Source organism: Salmo salar, chromosome ssa15 (genome assembly GCF_905237065.1).
Source record: "Salmo salar chromosome ssa15, Ssal_v3.1, whole genome shotgun sequence".
Lineage (NCBI taxonomy): Eukaryota > Metazoa > Chordata > Actinopteri > Salmoniformes > Salmonidae > Salmo > Salmo salar.
Window position 1 is genome coordinate 56,546,477 of NC_059456.1, and position 13,689 is coordinate 56,560,165.

Below are 13,689 nucleotides of genomic sequence, written 5' to 3' on the forward strand. Positions count from 1 at the left end.
GCCGTGAAACCGGCGAGAGAGACCCCGTTCATTTCGTCGCCCTGGCAGCCGAGAGGCAGTCAGAAAAGACGACGGCCATGACGGGACGAGGGGGAGAGGACGGGAGAGAGCGCTGCACTTCTTGTGAGGGCGCCCACTGTTCATCCCCCACCCCTGCAAAGGGATGGAGGAGTCATTGTGTCTGTGTTCAATAAAGAATGTGTTCCATTTGACTTTGTCACAAGAGAACCTCTTTTCCATAACAAAACAGAGACCGCTCAGATTCCTTCTCTCTCTATCTCTCGCTCTTCCTCTCACCACTGTGTGCAGCAGCGGAGCTGAACGCACACAGAGGAACGTTGTGAGTGGGAATGACAAGAGGAAAGCAAGACGGACGCTCGTAATGAGCCGTCATGCTATACCTCATAAAAACCCAGCACTACACACACTGAGGAGTGAAGTAGATAGGGGTTTTAATAGCAGCATGCGTACACAGCCCCTTAGCGGGTCGATGAAGCAATCGCTGTTGGGAGACTGCACACTAATTCAGGCTGGCGCCTCAATTAGTGTAGTGCAGACCCGTGCTGAGTTCACAGAGGGCTGGAACCACAAGGTTACATGTAGAACCGAAGTGTCGGCGCCCCCCGATTCTCACAGAACGCGTTAGTGTTCCCTCCCCCTTTCGTGGGGGGCCCACCTTGGGCTGTCCCAGCACTTCAGTGTTGGGAGACAGCGGCGGCTTGGGCCATAGAGGAATACAGGTCCTTCCTACTGTCTGTACCACAGCTTCGCGCTCTCCCGCTCTCAGAGCACTATTGGGAGTGGCAGCGAAGCTGCACCCTCTACTCCTGGCTAAGTCGGACGCTGGAGAAGGGTTATGCCATTCAATTCCATCGAACCCCACCCCCGTTCTCGGGTGTGGTGGAGATGGTGATGAAGACGCCAGAGAAAGTAGCCGCTCTTGTGAAAGAGATTACGGAACTTTTGGCGAAGGAGGCGGTCACAGTAGTTCCCCAGGAGCAAAGGAACAGCGGGCTATACTCGCCCTATTTCCTAGTGCCAAAAAAGACGGGGGGAATGAGGCCGATATTGGATTTACGCACTCTCAACGAGAGCGTAGCCAAACGGCCTTTCCGAATGCTCACGACAAAACGCCTACTGGAATGTATTCACAACAGAGACTTGTGTGAGCATAGATCTAAAGGACGCGTATTTTCATGTGCCGGTACTTCCGCGTCACAGGAAATTTCTGCGTTTCGCCTTTCAAGGGGTGGCGTACGAGTATGCGAGAATGCCATTCGGGTACGCTCTGGCACCTCGCACGTTTTCCAAATGTGTAGAGGCGGCATTGGAGCCGCCGCGCCGTCAGGGGATAAGGCTATTAGCCTACCTAGACGACCTACTGGTCTTGGCCCCATCAGCAGAGCTGGCGATTACACACACGACACAGACAGTGATTCACCTCACGCGTCTGGGGTTCGCTGTGAATTGTAAAAAGAGTGCGCCTTGGCCCAGTCAGCAGATTGTCTATCTGGGGTTACAGATAGACACTGACTATGAGGGCGCGAATTTCGGATCCTCGACGGCCTGCCCTGTTGCTAGTCCTGAGAAAGTGTTATCCGAATCACATGGTGACGGCGCATTCCGTCATGACACTTTTGGGTCTAATGTCGTCTGCCCACTCCGTGGTTCCGCTGGGACTTTTGCACATGCGCAAAACACAGCGATGGTTTGCTCAACTACGACTGGACCCAGTGAGGCACCGTCGTCGGTTGGTGACAGTTCCCCTCTCGCTCAGAGCGGATCTGAACTATTGGAGAGACCCGTGCGTAATGACACAAGGGGTCGCAATAGGCAGAGTGTCATCCTACATCCCAGTGTACACAGATGCTTGTCTGACTGGATGGGGAGGGACATGTCAGGCTCGGGTAGTCGGGGGTGTGTGGTCACAATCGGGACGTCACATCAACCTCCTGGAATTGGAAACGGTTCTACTGGTTCTGACCCACTTCGTGTCCACCCTACGGGGGCACGACATGCTGGTCTGGTCAGACAACAGAACGACAGTAGCCTACATAAATCGCCAAGTGGGAATCAGGTCTCCTGCACTCCACCGGTTGGCGGAGGAATTGTGGCTGTGGGCTCACGAGCACCTTCGCTCGTTGACAGCAGCACACATCCCAGGCTGTCAGAATATCGGTGCAGACCTCATGTCTCGAGGGGTCCCCGAGATGACGAGTGGTGACTGCACCCCGAGATTGTTCTCCAAATATGGGAACGGTTCGGGAGAGCCGAGGTGGACCTGTTCGCATCACGTGTGAACGCGCAATGTCCCCTATGGTTTTCTCTACGAGCCCAGGACGAACCGCCACTAGGGATAGACGCTTTTGCGCACCAGTGGCCAAGGGTTCTCCTGTACGCATTTCCACCGCTGTCCTGCATTCTCCCACTGTTAGCCCGTGTGAGAACAGGAGGGCTGTCAATCATATTGATAGCCCCGACCGCCCAGGGGCTCCGTGGTACGCGGAGATGATTCAAATGTTGATTGCGCCATCATGGCCAATTCCACATCGACAGGACGCGATGTCTCAGGCGGCAGGCATGATAGAGCAATGGCCTCTGATCGGCCAGCCACTGAAGGTCTGGCTCCTGAGAGGGACAGGTTAGAGTGCCGTGGGTTATCTGATTCAGTAATCAGAACCATACAGGGCTCACGTGCCAGTTCCACATACAGGACTTATGCCAGTAGATGGAACGTGTTTTCACAATGGTGCGTTACAGAGAATGTGGACCCCGTGTGCTGTCAGGTTGAGAATGTGCTCTCTTTCCTACAGTTCATGTTTGACAAGCAGCGCTCACCTGCCACCATTAAGGTGTTCGCGGCAGCGATTTCAGCTTGTCATGAGGGGTTTGGCAGAGACACTGTGTTCAGTCATCCTTTAGTGAAACGGTTTCTATTGGGGACGCGGCGGCTTAGGCCAGTGGCTAGAGCCATGCTACCACAGTGGGATTTAACGTTGGTACTCGAGGCGCTCTGTGAGACGCCGTTCGAACCATCGAATCAAATTCCCCTCAAGATGTTGTCTCTGAAGACGGCACTGTTGCTTGCCTTGACTACAGCCAAGCGTGTCAGTGATTTGTGTGCTCTTTCGACGAGACCCGACTGCCTTGCCATAAATGGCAACTTGAGCAGAGCGGTGTTACGTCCTAACCCGGCATTTACGCCGAAGGTTATTAAGAACTCTACAGGTCACAGACTGTTGAGCTATGGGCTTTCTCCCCCCCTCCTCATGAGGAGCAGAGAGAGGAGAGACTTCATCGCCTGTGCCCGGTGCGCGATTAGCGTGCTACGTGCAGCGCACGGCGATGATTAGGTCATCACCTCAGTTGTTTGTGTGTCACGGTGCTAACGCACTGGGTAGACCACTTTCAAAGCAGCGGCTGTCTCATTGGCTTTGCGAAGGCATTGAGACGGCTTATGAGGCGGGCGGGCCGACCAATGCCTCATGGCGTAAGAGCCCACTCCACTCATGGAGTAGCGGCGTCTACGGCACTGTTCAGAGGAATTGGGGTAGAGGATATTTGTGCAGCGGCGTCGTGGTCGTCATCGTCTCCTTTTATCCGATTCTACCTATTGGACATGTCGTCTAATTCTTTAGCTCGTTCTGTACTCAGCGTAGTTGAGGACAGAACTTGAGTTAAGAAAGGTTGCAGGACTAATGGGCTGGGTTCCCATTAGGTCCGCTCTTTTTTTGACAGACACGTGAGAGACACATGTAACATAGCCTTTGTTTGACATAGTCAATACAACAGGGAATGTTTAGACTGCCACCAGTGTGTCATCGTGCTGGGAAATAGTACTGTAACCTAGTGTTACTTGACTATTAGACCGGTCACTAAAGTTGAAGGAATATTGAGGCATCATACATCTGCTAAAGCAGGATAGTTGGCCTAAAATATATCGTCTGCCCACGAATCATTGGCTCTACCTATGGTTTGAGTGTGGTGAGTTACACTGAGAAAGCAGTGAACATGTCTTCTAAATTGGTTCAGCCTGTACTCAGCTTTGCTGAGGTGAAGGCTATAAATAAGGTGGAAAAACACAGGACTAATGGACAGGGTTTCCATCAGGTCCGTTTTTCCCTGTTTATTAGAAGGACTGCAGGACATGACTCCTGGCTGAATGGCACAGTGGAGTCATGTATTATAATTTGCCCACCAGGCTGACTGTGTTGGGCAGAGGGATTAGGGATATAGTTTTGTAATTGATATTACAGTACTATTAGACCAATCTGAATATCAATAGAGTTGAGTTCATCTATCTGTGGTACAGTAAGTATGACTCATATTCTATGATCTGGTCATTAGTCATTGGCTTTGCCTTTAGACTGAGTGAGCGGATTAGATCAAGGACGCAGCACATTGTAACTTACTGTGGTTCACGGTAAGTTACAGTACTGTGGGAATTGGTCACAGCCATTGCTGAGCTGACCTTTTCTTAAGTAGAAAGTGTTTGGCTCGGCAGGGAGTACATTTTGGGAGCGTTTCGCTCCGCCTTAAACCACTAGGAGCAGAGCTCCCCTATGGGGCGGAGCTCCACGATGTAGAACGATAGTTACCGGAGTGTAACTCCAGTTCTATGAGTGGAGCGGAGCCCCATAGGGGGCCCTGCCACCCCAGTCGCTGAAGATAATTCTTTTCGGAGGCTGAGATATGAGAGGAAGCATCCCTTATATAGGGACACCTGTACTCCTATTGGCTGCAGGTGTGTGCATACTCTCACCCTATGGGGCTCCGCTCCACTCATAGAACTGGAGTTACACTCCGGTAACTATCGTTCCTGTGGATATGCCCTTCCCTGTGCACGCCCTAAAAACAAAGGTGTCCATGTATGCTGGTGACTCAAGTTTTATATTCAGTCTGCAAGCTAGATCCCTGCAATGTCTCATTGAAACCTAATTATGATAAGTGTACAATATTACTGTATGTATTGGATCTTAAAAAAAAATACAACTTTTACATTACCCTGCAGTTTACTTATAAAATGGGCTGACGGTGAAGCAGACATACTTGGTATTCATATCACAAAAGATTTAACCTGTTGGGGCTAGGGGGCAGTATTTTCACGGCTGGATAAAAAAACGTACCCGATTTAATCTGGTTACTAATCCTACCCAGTAACTAGAATATGCATATACTTATTATATATGGATAGAAAACACCCTAAAGTTTCTAAAACTGTTTGAATGGTGTCTGTGAGTATAACAGAACTCATTTGGCAGGCAAAACCCTGAGACATTTTCTGACAGGAAGTGGATACCTGATGTGTTGAATTACCTTTAAGCCTATGCCATTGAAACACACAGGGGTTGATTAATGTTTTGGCACTTCCTATTGCTTCCACTAGATGTCACCAGCCTTAACAAAGTGTTTTGAGTCTTTACTGTGAGATCTGACCGAACAAGAGCCATGGAACGGTGATGGCCGATTAGACTCTGGCGCGCGAGTTCATGTTGGGTACCCTCGTTCCAATACGTTATAAAAGAGAATGCATTCGTCCACCTTGAATATTATTCATGTTCTGGTTAAAAAGGCCCTAATGATTTATGCTATACAACGTTTGACATGTTTGAACGAACGAAATATAATTTTTCCCCTCGTTCATGAAGTGACGTCCGGCGGGCTTAGATCATGTGCTAACAAGACGGAGATTTTTGGACATAAATGATGAGCTTTTTTGAACAAAACTACATTCGTTATGGACCTGTGATACCTGGAAGTGACATCTGATGAAGAGAATCAAAGGTAATGGATTATTTACATAGTATTTTCGATTTTAGATCTCCCCAACATGGCGGCTAGTCTGTATCGCAACGCGTATTTTTCTGGGCGCAGTGCTCAGATTATTGAAAAGTGTGATTTCCCAGTAAGGTTATTTTTAAATCTGGCAAGTTGATTGCGTTCAAGAGATGTAAATCTATAATTCTTTAAATGACAATATAATATTTTACCAATGTTTTCTATTTTTAATTATTTAATTTGTGGTGCTGACTTGACTGCCAGTTATTGGAGGGAAACGATTTCCTCAACATCAATGCCATAGTAAAACGCTGTTTTTGGATATAAATATGAACTTGATAGAACTAAAAATGCATGCATTGTCTAACATAATGTCCTAGGAGTGTCATCTGATGGAGATTGTAAAAGGTTAGTGCATCATTTTAGCTGGTTTTATGGTTTTGGTGACCCTGTCTTTGAATTGACAAAACATTACACACAGCTATTGTCAATGTACTCTCCTAACATAATCTAACTTTATGCTTTCGCCGTAAAACCTTTTTGAAATCGGACAACGTGGTTAGATTAAGGAGATGTTTATCTTTCAAAGGGTGTAAGATAGTTGTATGTTTGAAAAATTTGAATTTTGACATTTATTTGGTTTCAAATTTGCCGCTCTTGAAATGCACCTGCTGTTGATGGAGTGCACCACGGGGGGGACGCTAGCGTCCCACCTAGCCCATAGAGGTTAAATGAGCTTTCCACAATGAATTTCAATAGAAACTTGTATCAGGTATGAAGGTAAGACCCAGATGCAGACAACGTCGAATTAACCTCTATGGGCTAGGTGGGACGCTTGCCACCTACGTAACAGCCACTGGCAGCCTGTGGCGCGATTTTCAAAACGTTAAAAATCCTATTACTTCAATTTCTCAAACATATGACTATTTTACAGCTATTTAAAGACAAGACTCTCGTTAACCTCTATGGGCTAGGTGGGACGCTAGCGTGCCACCCGTGGTGCACTCCATCAACAGCAGGTGCATTTCAAGAGCGGCAAATTTGAATCCAAATAAAATAAATGTCAAAATTCAAATTTTTCAAAAATACAACTATTTTACACCATTTGAAAGATAAACATCTCCTTAATCTAACCACGTTTTACGATTTCAAAAAGGTTATATGGCGAAAGCAAAAATTTTGAGTATGTTAGGGCAGTACATTTACAAGAGTTGTGTGTAATGTTTTGTCAAGTCAAAGACAGGGTCACCAAAACCATAATACCAGCTAAAATGATGCACTAACCTTTTACAATCTCCATCAGATGACACTCCTAGGACATTATGTTAGACAATGCATGCATTTTTAGTTCTATCAAGTTCATATTTATATCCAAAAACAGCGTTTTACTATGGCATTGATGTTGAGGAAATCGTTTCCCTCCAATAACCGGCAGTCAAGTCAGCGTCACAAATTAAATAATTAAAATTAGAAAACATTGGTAAAATATTATATTGTCATTTAAAGAATTATAGATTTACATCTCTTGAACGCAATTAACTTGCCAGATTTAAAAATAACCTTACTGGGAAATCACACTTTGCAATAATCTGAGCACTGCGCCCAGAAAAATACGCGTTGCGATACAGACTAGACGTCATGTTGGGGAGATCTAAAATCGAAAATACTATGTAAATAATCCATTACCTTTGATTCTCTTCATCAGATGTCACTTCCAGGTATCACAGGTCCATAACGAATGTAGTTTTGTTCAAAAAAGCTCATCATTTATGTCCAAAAATCTCCGTCTTGTTAGCACATGATCTAAGCCAGCCGGACTTCTCGTCATGAACGAGGGGAAAAATATATTTCCGTTCGTTCAAACATGTCAAACGTTGTATAGCATAAATCATTAGGGCCTTTTTAACCAGAACATGAATAATATTCAAGGTGGACGAATGCATACTCTTTTATAACGTATTGGAACGAGGGTACCCAACATGAACTCGCGCGCCAGGTGTCTAATGGGACATCATCGTTCCATGGCTCTTGTTCGGTCAGATCTCCCTCCAGAAGACTCAAAACACTTTGTAAAGGCTGGTGACATCTAGTGGAAGCAATAGGAAGTGCCAAAATATTCCTCAGCCCCTGTGTTTTTCAATGGGATAGGTTTAAAGTCAATACAACACATCAGGTATCCACTTCCTGTCAGAAAATGTCTCAGGGTTTTGCCTGCCAAATGAGTTCTGTTATACTCACAGACACCATTCAAACAGTTTTAGAAACTTTAGAGTGTTTTCTATCCATATATAATAAGTATATGCATATTCTAGTTACTGGGTAGGATTAGTAACCCGATTAAATCGGGTACATTTTTTTTATCCAGACGTGCAAATGCTGCCCCCTAGCCCTAACAGGTTAATCTAACCACACTGTCCGATTTCAAAAAGGCTTTACAACGAAAGCAAAACATTAGATTATGTCAGCAGAGTACCAAGCCAGAAATAATCAGACACCCATTTTTCAAGCCAGCATATAATGTCACCAAAACCCAGAAGACAGCTAAATGCAGCACTCACCTTTGATGATCTTCATCAGATGACAACCCTAGGACATTATGTTATACAATACATGCATGTTTTGTTCAATCAAGTTCATATTTATATCAAAAACCAGCTTTTTACATTAGCATGTGACGTTCAGAACTAGCATACCCCCCGCAAACTTCCGGGGAATTCGCTAACATTTTACTAAATTTCTCACGATAAACGTTCACAAAAAGCATAACAATTATTTTAAGAATTATAGATACAGACCTCCTCTATGCACTCGATATGTCAGATTTTAAAATTGCTTTCTGGTGAAAGCACATTTTGCAATATTCTAAGTACATAGCCCAGGCATCACGGGCTCGCTATTTAGACACCCGGCAAGTTTAGCACTCACCATAATCATATTTACTATTATAAAAGTTTGATTACCTTTTGTTGTCTTCGTCAGAATGCACACCCAGGACTGCTACTTCAATAACAAATGTTGGTTTGGTCCAAAATAATCCATCGTTATATCCGAATAGCGGCGTTTTGTTCGTGCGTTCCAGACACTATCCGAAATAGTAAAGAAGTGTCGCGCGCATGGCGCAATTCGTGACAATAAAATTCTAAATATTCCATTACCGTACTTCGAAGCATGTCAACCGCTGTTTAAAATCAATTTTTACGACATTTTTCTCGTAGAAAAGCGATAATATTCCAACAGGGAATCTCCTTTTCGGCAAACAGAGGAAAAAATCCCAAAGGCGGGGGCGGTCGGGTCACGCGCCTAAGCCCAGTGTCCCTTGATCGGCCACTTGAGAAAGGCGATAATGTGTTTCAGCCTGGGGCTGGAATGACGACATTCTGTTTTTTCCCGGGCTCTGAGCGCCTATGGATGACGTGGGAAGTGTCACGTTAGAGCAGAGATCCTTAGTAAATGATAGAGATGGAAAAGAAGTTCAAGAAATGGTCAGACAGGCCACTTCCTGTAAAGGAATCTCTCAGGTTTTGACCTGCCATTTGAGTTCTGTTATACTCACAGACACCATTCAAACAGTTTTAGAAAATTTAGGGTGTTTTCTATCCATATGTAATAAGTATATGCATATTCTAGTTACTGGGTAGGAGTGGTAACCAGATTAAATCGGGTATGTTTTTTATCCAGCCGTGTCAATACTGCCCCCTAGCCCTAACAGGTTAACAATGGTTTCATAATCCAACAAGGGCAGGCAATAGACAGGTAATGGAATGTAGGGGTCAGTAAACCAGAGGTGATGCAACGGTACCAGATGGCAGGCAGGCTCAGGGTAGGCAGAGGTCCATAATCCAGAGGTGGGGCAAAGGTACAGGTCGGCAGGCAGGCTCAGGGGCAGGCTCAAAGTGTCAAAACCAGGAGGGCGAGAAAGCCAGAGACTGGGAAAAGCAGGAGCTGAGACACAAATGCTGGTTGACTTGACAAACAAGACGAACTGACAAGAGACAGAACAAAGGTATAAATACACAGGGGATAATGGGGAAGATAGGTGACACCTGGAGACAATCAAAGACAGGTGAAATAGATCAGGCTGTGACACCTTGTAAAAATAGTCAAGATCCTGCATCCATGGAGAGGTAAATACCCATCTATTTATGGAAAAATTGCCCTGATTAACTCCTTATGTAACCGATGTGAAATGGCTAGTTAGTTAACGGTGGTGCGCGCTAATAGCGTTTCAATCAGTGACGTCACTCGCTCTGAGACCTGAAGCGTTTGTTCCCCTTGCGTTGCAAGTGCCGCGGCTTTTGTGGCGCGATGGGTAACGATGCTTCGTGGGTGTCAGTTGTTGATGTGTGCAAGGGTCCCTGGTTCGAGCCCAGGTTGGGGCGAAGAGAGGGACAGAACCTACACTGTTACATTGGTGCCATGACCCGGATCATTGGTTGCTGCGGAAAAGGAGGAGGTCAAAAGGGGGGTGAGTGTAACCGATGTGAAAAGACTAGTTAGTTAGCGGTGGTGCGCGCTAATAGTGTTTCAATCAGTGACGTCACTCGCTCTGAGACCTGAAGTTGTTGTTCCCCTTGCGTTGCAAGGGCCGTGGCTTTTGTGGCGCGATGGGTAACGATGCTTCGTGGGTGTCAGTTGTTGATGTGTGCAAGGGTCCCTGGTTCGAGCGAAGAGAGGGACGGAACCTACACTGTTACACTTAGTCATATCTCAGTTTACTCACTTACTTATGGAGATGCCTACTCCTGATGATTCATTTTTCAAATCATATACGAGCAAAAAATATTTTGCTTTATCTGGGACGCTAAACCAGACAAAATAATGCGTGCCTATCTATATAATGAATGTGAATTGGGTACTAAGAAAAGCTCATCTAAAAGCAAAACTATAGTTTGTTGACAACAAATTTGTGGAGTGGTTGAAAAATGAGTTTTAATGACTCCAACCTAAGTGTATGTAAACTTCTGACTTCAACTGTATATGATGACTAACAAAGTTAACCTGTTGGGGCTAGGGCTAGCCTTAATCCCTCAGTTGGGATTGATAGCAAGGCGGGAAATTGAAAACATCAAAAATCTAATAATTTCAATTTCTCAAACAATCAACTATTTTACACCATTTAAAAGATAAACATTTCCTTAATCTAACCACATTGTTCGATTTTCAAAGAGGCTTTACGGCGAAAGCATAAAGTTTGTTAGGACAGTACATAGCCAAAAAAGTACAAACATCCATTTTCAATTCAAGGACAGGCGTCACCAAAAGCAGAAAACCAGCTAAAATTATGCACTAACCTTTGACAATCTTTATCAGATGACATTCCTAGGACATTATGTTATACAATACATGCATTTTTGTTCCATCAAGTTCATATTTATATCCAAAAACAGCATTTTACAGTGGCAGAATTTTTTTCCCCTCAAATGCTTCCGGTGGATCAGCATTACAATTTACAAAATTACTATTCGAAAACATTGGTAAATTATAATATTGTCATTCAAAGAATTATAGATTAACATCTCGTAAATGCTACCGCATTGCCAGATTTCAAAATAACTTTACTGGGAAATCACACTTTGCAATAAACGGGGTCCTATGCTAAGAACAATAGGCTAGGATATACAGGTTAGCACCATCTAATATCAATAATACTATTGTAAATATCCCTTTACCTTTGATTATCTCCATCAGAAGGCACTTCCAGGAATCCCAGGTCCACAACAAATGTGGTTTCTTTTGACAAAGTTCATAATTTATGTCCAAATAACTCCAAATTGTTCCATGTTGTTAGGCGTTCAGTAGGCTCCTCAAAAGTAGGGCAGGGGGGGGGAAGTCACGACGAAAAGTTTAAAAAAAATTCTATTTACGTTCATTCAAACATGTCAAACGTTGTTTAGCATCAATCTTTAGGGCCACTTTTAACCTGAAACATCAGTAATATTTCAACCCGACCTCTCCAGTGTCTTAAACCGTTTTTTGAAAAATGTCTCGCCTCACTTGCACGCGCAGGTGCGCGCAATAATGAAGTGATGACTCCCAGGGACGTCAACTTCTCTTCGTTGTCATCCGGTCTCTGTTCATCATAGACGCTTCAAACAACTTTATAAAGATCGTTGACATCTAGTGGAAGCCGTAGGAAGTGCGAAATGAATCCTTTGTCACTGTGTGATATATTAGCAAAGACTCGAAAATAGTACAGCCACAAAATTCTCATTTCCTGGTTGTATTTTTCTCAGGTTTTTGCCTGCCAAATGAGTTTTGTTATACTTACCCATTCAAACAGTTTTAGAAAATTCAGAGTGTTTTCTATCCAAATCTGTTAATGCATATCCCAGCTTCTGAGATGGTGTAGGAGGCAGTTAAAAATGGGCACATATTTTTTTCAAAATTGTCAATACTGCCCCCTAGCCCCAACAGGTTAATTTTGCTGTATTTGACTCTGGTGACAATAAAACAGGCATTGTAATTGTTGAGGGGTAAGGTCTTTCTGGTTTCATTCTACCAAATCTCCATTAGAGTGTAGTGTTAACAATGTTGAGCTTATAGGCCTAGATGAAGTACATTTTATTGGATTTATAGGCTATACAATACATATAGACTACCTCATATAATTATAATAAAGGATGATGGATGATGATAATAATATTACCCAAAAATATATGGTTTTAATATATTTCATTTGAATGAATAATTGAAGTTTCTCATTAAAGTATAGAAATTACTCAAATTCTTCCTTATTTACAATAAATAATTAAATGTCCTACTTTAAACAATCAAGGTGTCCCAATTTGCCAGTATTGACTTAAAATGTGGTCTCAGCACAATGTGTTTTTTGAATAGTCATCCATCTTGTTTGAATATTTCTTAATTTTTTTCTTTTGTATAGTTTAGTAGAGTTCTTAAGCTATTTAGAATGTTATCTGTAAGGTGTTCCCGGAAAATGAATTTTCAGAAAGTGTCCCACTTTACCAACACTCACCCTAAAATTTGGCCAATGCATTTACATTTTTCTGCAGTACTTCCAGCACCCCTTCCTGCAGTGCTATGTTTTCTTCCATGTGCTGTGCTCGCCAAGGCCAAATAAATGTATCAACACTTATTATCATTAATTCAATCGATTGTGGTCAGTAACCCAATATGAGATTATTGTGTAGGTAGGCCTACTGTTACAATAATATTTAAAATAATCTATCAGCAAGTAACCTAGCATAAAATTACGTGAATAGATTCAGTAAATGAATGAAGCCAATCGTGGTTTCAACTATATTGTTATTGAAACGATGTAGGCCTTATGACCTTTTTAAACAATAAAAATATGTCAAATGACTTGAATAGCCTATTGGAAAGGTGTCAAATGTGTATTCACATCAGTAGGCTAAGTGACTGAAATGCATCGGAAAAGTATTGGAAAGTTCAGGAAAACATCAGGGAAGCTCATCAGGTAGGCGATAGGCCTAATGTGTGTAGAGTTCCCATGCTTCGCCATGACGCTTTCCCAAACAAAATGGTGCTGGAATTATCAGCTGACCACACATGGAAATTCCTTTACATTTATTTTAACCGGTGTTCTAGTGGTATTTTTTGGTAGTCCTCCGGAGCACCATTTTTTATTATTAAACCATCATTTCTGAATGAAAGTTAGTACCAACATGAAGTTTATTGTATAAAATCATTTTAGAATATAGGTTACATACAATGCATCATCCAACTTGCATTATTTCCTATGCCTTTACATACTGTAAGAGGAAAATGTTATTTTTTAAAATCCTAAAACACCAAATTACGCCCATTTTATTATAAATTATGACATCATCACGGTCAGTCGTGAATGATAATTCTTCACGTTTCACAGGTGAAACGTCCATGCTGCATACATGCCAACCATTTTATCACAATCCGTTTCATGGGAATATG